The sequence below is a fragment of the Alosa alosa genome, chromosome 18 (genome assembly GCF_017589495.1).
Source record: "Alosa alosa isolate M-15738 ecotype Scorff River chromosome 18, AALO_Geno_1.1, whole genome shotgun sequence".
In the NCBI taxonomy this organism is placed as follows: domain Eukaryota; kingdom Metazoa; phylum Chordata; class Actinopteri; order Clupeiformes; family Clupeidae; genus Alosa; species Alosa alosa.
In genome coordinates, this window is record NC_063206.1 from 4287595 (window position 1) to 4295094 (window position 7500).

Consider the following 7500-nt stretch of genomic DNA (forward strand, 5'->3'; position numbering starts at 1 on the left):
GTGTTTTAGAGAGTTAAACTCCACACCTCAGTGGTGTGTTTTAGAGAGTTAAACTCCACACCTCAGTGGTGTGTTTTAGAGATTAGAGAGTTAAAGTCCACACCTCACACCTCAGTGGTGTGTTTTATAGAGTTAAACTCCACACCTCAGTGGTGTATTTTAGAGATTAGAGAGTTAAACTCCACACCTCAGTGGTGTGTTTTAGAGAGTTAAACTCCACACCTCAGTGATGTATTTTAGAGATTAGAGAGTTAAACTCCACACCTCAGTGGTGTGTTTTAGAGATTAGAGAGTTAAACTCCACACCTCAGTGATGTATTTTAGAGATTAGAGAGTTAAACTCCACACCTCAGTGGTGTGTTTTAGAGAGTTAAACTCCACACCTCACACCTCAGTGGTGTGTTTTAGATCTGTGCATCCTCTGTGCACACAGTCCATACTCCATGCTTTTGGGTTCTCTGAATCTCCAGAAGAGTCTGTCGTGATGTTCTACGCTGGAGCAGGTGACCAGTCCACTTTAGACACACACACACACACACACACACAACTGCATCAGAGACCTCTACAGGTTAAGAGTGTGGTCCACTTTAGCCTGATAGGTCCTCCACCAGAGCAGAGAAAGATGCTCTATGATGCTCTATTCAACTCTATTCAACATGAGCAGGAGTTGTGTTCTATTCAACTCTATTCAACATGAACAGTTGTGTTCTGTTCAACTCTATTCAACATGAGCAGTTGTGTTCTATTTAACTCTATTCAACATGAGCAGGAGTTGGTGGTCTATTCAACTCTATCTAACTCTATTCAAAATGACCAGGAGTTGATGCTCTGTTCAACTCTATTCAACATGAGCAGTTGTGTTCTATTCAACTCTATTCAACATGAGCAGGAGTTTGTGTTCTGTTCAACTGTCTCTGTTATTTCTCATTTAGCTCTCATGAGCAGGAGTTTGTGTTCTATTCAACTGTCTCTGTTATTTCTCATTTAGCTCTCAGGAGCAGGAGTTTGTGTTCTCTTCAACTGTCTCTGTTATTTCTCATTTAGCTCTCATGAGCAGGAGTTTGTGTTCTGTTCAACTGTCTCTGTTATTTCTCATTTAGCTCTCATGAGCAGGAGTTTGTGTTCTGTTCAACTGTCTCTTGTTATAACCGCCCAAGCAGAAATTAGCGGGCGGTCATATAGGTTTAGTCAGATTTTTTTTTTTTTTTTTTTTTTTTTCCCCGCATGGCCAATTTTCCGTCAAGGATTCCCGGGACACTGAAAGACCGGGGTACACGAAACTTGGTGGGCATGTAGCCCCACATGGATAGCATGGAACCATCGTTTCTCGTTTTGATCTGTAGCCCCCCCGCTGGACTGGACCCCCCGAAAGGAGGGTTGGGCAGACACAGTTTTCTGTGAATATCTCGAGAACCGTAGGGTTTAGGAGGACCACCTTTTTTGTATGTTGATCTTAAGGGGCCATGTCAACCCATTCCATAACCACTCATTTAATGTATAGCGCCACATAGTTAAAAACAAAAAAGTAAAAATGAGGTGTTGTAATCGCAGGTATCTGTGACCTAACATGGTCAAAACTGCACGAAATTGGAAGTGTAGGATCATTATGACACCCTCTGAATGCACGCCAAGTTTCGTGGAATTCCGTTCATGGGGGGCCACACAATAAATTAATTTATGTTACTGTACATCAACTGGCCTGTAGGTGGCCGGACACAGTTTTCTGTGAATATCTCGAGAACCGTAGGGTTTAGGAGGACCACCTTTTTTTGTATGTTGATCTTAAGGGGCCATGTCAACGCATCCCATTACCACTTATTTCATGTATAGCGCCACCTAGTTAAAAATTAAAAAGCAAAAAAGTAGGTGTTTTAATCACCATCTCTTTAATCACCATCTCTGGCTGACAATACAATAAATTAATTATGTGTACATTTAGTGACCGTACACCAACAGAGTTTTCTATGAATATCTTGAGAACCGTAGGGCCTAGGATGACCAATTTTTTGTGTATGTTTGCCTCCAGGGGTCATGTTAACCCATTCCATATGCACACATGTGCATAAACAGATACACACGCACACACATACATTCACAGTAATCATACGTACAGTGGGCGTTGCTTTCGAGACTAAAATGTTTTGCATGAAATAAAAACTAAGATAAAATTTCTCTTCCATTTTCGTCTACAAAATGAGAAGACCGAATAGCTGTTACCTTTTCAAAATATTCCGAATGAGTTCATGGTTCATGCGCAGCAGCTTTCCTGTAGGCTAGTCTACGTGCTGTTGCTGCAACCCTGTGGCTGCAGCAGGAAACTACATGGAACAAGAACACTGGAGATTTCTGCCAGAGTTAGCAAGCTAACTACCTAAGCTTTATGCCACAATGCTACATACCCAGAAGTTGAAGCTTCTCATAAATATACAAATTAACCTTCCCCTGAACGTCCATACGAAAATTTTCAGCAAGTAATGTCAACTATTTAACTAGTTACACTGATGATGCAAAGTTTGCTAGCAAGTAAGCTAATATGGAAAGTTCGCTAGCAAGTTAGCTAAGATTGAGAGTTTGTGTTGCGTTTGACGCATATCGCCATCTAGCGTGGCGGAGTAAAACATTCATACTTGGGTCCAAGACAGTGTTTCTCAAACTTTTTCAGATGAAGGACCACTTTAGCCTGGGTGTTCCCATGCTGCCTTGCGCGCGATTTGATTCACGCTGCTAAGGATAGGGAGATAGGGAACCAATCACAGAACAGGGGGGAAAGCAAGACGATGATGAGCTATGCACAGACGCATTTGATAGACATCCATGGCACCCAATAAACGGATCTGGGCATTTTTTTAAAATACGAGAAAATGAACGTTTGGTTCCCAGACCACGTCTCTAGACTAAAATGACGAGACTTTTAGTTGACTAAAACTTGACTAACAAAAATGATATTTGAATGACTAAATATGACAAAGACTAAAAAGGACATTTCGTCACAAGACTAAGACTAAGACTAAATTAAAAATAGGTGCCAAAATTAACACTAGTATACAACCCAAGTGGGTCCTTTCCCTTCTTTAATAGTAAAGAGATAAGGGCCATGTTTTGGTCTCTGTGGAATTGACCAGTCTCCTGGGCATAGTTAATTGAACTTCACTCTGTTGATGACTTTGTCCAGGCCTCAGGCCCCTCCTCCTCCTGGACAATAGGCCAGAGGTGGAGAGGTGGAAAGGTGAGTTGTTGGGGGCAGGGCCGGATTAACAATTCATAGAAACACACACACACACACACACACACACACACACACACACACACACACACACACACACACATACACATACACACACACACACACACACACACACACACAATGACACAGAGCATTTCCAATTCAAAAGGGAAAGCACTGCTCATTGCAAAATGCAGAATGCAGAACCTTTAAAGGTAAACAGGCCTATAACTTGACTAAAACCGGCCTATAACTTGACTAAAACCGTGCAAAACCGGAGGTACACCTGTTATCTGAGCAGTCTGTATGTCCTCATTTTGCGAATGCGAGGACGATATGAGCCTGTTGCATTTCGTTAGATGTCCGAGTCACGCATAATGTTTGAAAACCACTGGCTCGTAATCACAATAATTTAACACACGACAGTTGGATACTTAGTCATGTTCCCATGCCTACATTTTGGTGAGTAGCATAGAGATCGTTAAAAACAATAAAGTATGGCTCTCCGTTTGGGACATCGAAAACGTATATTTTTAATAGGGTAGACTACCGTCGGAGATGCTGACTTGCAAAGGCCTCGGGATAACACGTTATCTCCACTATCATCAGTCATGCCCCTTGATCAAAGTGGGGAATGAAAGAAAAAGTTTGAGAACCACTGGTTTAACAAGTTACCTGCAGTCCAGAACACACAGAATATTGCAACAGAAAGTTGCCTTTATAATCAACAACTATTTGTTCCAACAGCATTCAAACAAAGCCTTTATAAAAGTAAAAAAAAAAAAAAACATATTCCATAAGAAGTAAAATAAAATACTGTTACTGTAGTAACTGTACCACATTTTCCCAAGCTTCAAAGAGCTCCCCACGTCTGTGACAGGCAGACGTGACACCGTTAAATTCTCAGCTTGTTTATACCCCCACACTGAACGCCAGAAGACCGCTAGGCCCATCACTGTGGGTGCGGTAGCCTACTCTCTGGGATTTAAGTCAAGCAATATAACCATACAAATGTTTCAAAATGAGTAATTTCGGCTTTGTCTGAACTGGCCATTGTAGGCTACGTAAAAAATAAACAAGTAGGCCTATCCCCTATCCAATGATATCGGCAAATGTTTGTTTTCCAAAGTAAGAATTTCACTATGCACCTTCGACAATGAATAGCTCATTACACTTATGTTACTGTTGAGCGGAGCGCTCTAGAATCTTTGACTAAGAGTGAGTGAGTCTCCGTTGCTATGGATGACGTTATTACTCATGCACGAGCTTGACTGAAGTGACCACCTTGATTGGCTGATGATTGTAACACGGAATGATTCCAAACACCTCCCCACGATGATGAGTGGCAGGTGACAGGTCTGAGAATGCGTCGCTACACAAGGGCGGAAGATGATGAATAACTGAATAAAAGGCCTAGCCTAAATGAATCAAGAGTAAGGCAAAACAAATAGCCTAGTAGCCTAATGAAACATACGGGTTGATGTAGTATCTTTGTTATTTATTATTAAATTAATTAAATTAATCTGTTATTAAATTAATCTGTTACTATGCCTATGCCTAGGCCTACATTTGCAAAAGAGAACATTTTAATTTGATTCACAATAATGTTACATTTAATTTACATGTTGACAATGAGTAGCCTAGTTTTGTTTGTTGTTGGTGGCGTTATTGCATGTTAGTTATGCCTACAATGCAAAATTGCTTCCTCACGATTGGAAGCTCCTGCCACAAAACCGGTTTGTGAATAGGTCTGTGAGTTAGGAGTCCTCTCGACTTCTTTTAAGCTGTCACAGAGGTGGGAAGGTGTGATTTGTTGGGGGCAGGGCCGGATTAACTGGGCACAAATGTCTGCCCCCCTGCCCCCCTGCCCCCCAGCCAACGTGAATCGGGCAGTCAGTTAATACGCCTATATCGTGAAGTGTTTACAACTAACATTACATTTAATTAAACTGGTTATAGGCTATGCCGAAATAGTTTTCAACATTTTGAATATTAGTGTCGGGTGAATTAGGAAAGCTGAAAGCTGCTTGGGATCCCCCCCCCCCCTGTCAAGCAATTTAACCATACAAACGCGCGGCCTGCACTCATTGTTTCAAAATGAGTAATTTCGGCTTTGTCGCAACTGAAGAGCTGTGGACGGCACGGCAGGGCACGGTATGCCCAATGAAAATAAATTAAAGCAACGCAACACAACACAGACCCCGCTTCTCTCACGTCAGTCACTGAAATGAACGCAACACAGAACCCGCTTCTCTCCCGGCAGTCACTGACAGTAGCCTAGAATAAATGCATGGGGAAAAATACTTCCCCATGACAAAGACATCGTAAAACACTGAAAGTTAATATTTTGTCACTAGCAACATACATCTGTCCTTTGTCGAAAGCAGTTGCATGTATAGCTCTGAACAAAACCGTTCAAGAGTTATTTAATTTATTAAGCTTAAATTATGTAAACTTCCCACGACTTCAATATTTGACAACATATCATGAATGGTACTTCAAGTATCTGTTATTTTAGATAGATTGCTGCTGGGCTATATGTCTTGGTCCACGCGGTTGCATCCATCCGCCCTTCTATGAAATGAAAAAGACGTAGGCTACCTGCAAGCTGGCCTATGATTTCATTGGTGAGTTTGCGGCAAAAAGCAAGAAGATGTTTTTTTTCTGAGTCAGGATATGGCGAGTCAATGTCATTTATTTGTCCAACGGTAGCCTACAGACCAGTGTCCATAGTGCACAATGTATCAATAGTTTGAATGTCATGTGTGTTTCAACTCATTGACAAATAGCGTTCAGCATGATTCATGCCCAATTAATTCCCCCTGTTAAAGTGTTCGCCTTTGTAGTTTGGTTTCGTGATAGCCTATGATAGACGGCTTATGGCCAAATATGTGACTCAGCTAATGTTATAGGCTATAAAATTTCCCCTCTTAAAGACAAGCTGGTGTAGCCTTTAGCCTGCTATTAAAATGCACCGTCAATAGGCTATTGCATGATTTCATGCAAGAACAGGGTGAAAAGGGCCTTGCACCTGTCAAGTTAGCACAGGGCCTCTCACCTGTCAAGTTCGCACAGGGCCTCGCACCTGTCAAGTTCGCACAGGGCCTCGCACCCCCTTGCGACGGCCCTGCAGCTCCTCCTAAGACGGGGAAAAAAGTTAAAATACAGTATGTGATTAACCCGGAAAAAGTTGACAGGTAGGCTATGTTTCGGTCCCGGTGATTATTTATGAAATTGTGCAAACGACAACCTTTTCAAGGCATTTTAAGAAAGGAGTGGTAGCATGCAAGCTCCCCAAATTGACCCAGTAGCCACAGAAGGCATCAATAAATTGAAGGGGAGGGGTCATGCATTTTTTTTTTCATAATCACTTTGAGGGTCATAGAAAAATGTCTTGTTGGCGAGGGAGGGTCACGTCTTTTTTGACTAATGCTCCCAAAACTCCTCCGGTAGCCCCTTAAAATAAATAACGAACAGTCCCTAATGAAGTAAACTTGTGACCATCAAAATTGTTTATCGCCTGTAACTCCATGATAACAGGGCCTAACAGGAAGGCATTTGGCTGAGCAACAGAGGTTAATATGCTCTATATTTTGTCCAAATGATGTCTGTCTATCATCGTTGCACTCAGAGAAAACCAGAATGTTTAATTTGTCTTGCAATTCTTCTACGGCTGCAAACGGGATTCACTCGCAGTTAACCAAATATTTCTTTATTAGGGCAGGGCAGGCAAATTTCTGGCTATTAAATTATTTCTAAACCAGTCGGCTAAAGTCTGTAGTGAAGTCTGTGTAGGGTTTTCCAGGCTCTATTTCTTTTTACGAGACACCCTGCTCACTTGAGACATCTGCCGGTTGTTTGGGTCGTTGCAGCGTCACTGGAAAAATACAAATTGAAGTCGCTTGATACCGCGTGATCCCGCGTGATCCCGCGCGCGCACCGCGAGGGAAGCTGGCCAAATTGAAGCAATGCCCACTGTATGACACAAACTCACACAGTAGACATATGTACGCATGCATGCACATGCACACACACAGGCACACACAAGCACATGCACGCACACACACACACACACACCCACCCACACACACATAAACATCAACATGTACACTCACACATGCACACAATTCAAGAATTTCTCAGAATTATGAACAGGCAAGATGGGGATGGGGTTGTATAAAATGTATTTTACATGTGAAATGTCTGAACTAATCATGTTTTGTTACTTGTTGTCTAGCAGATACCAGTGAGAATTGAGTGTGCATAATGCAATTCAG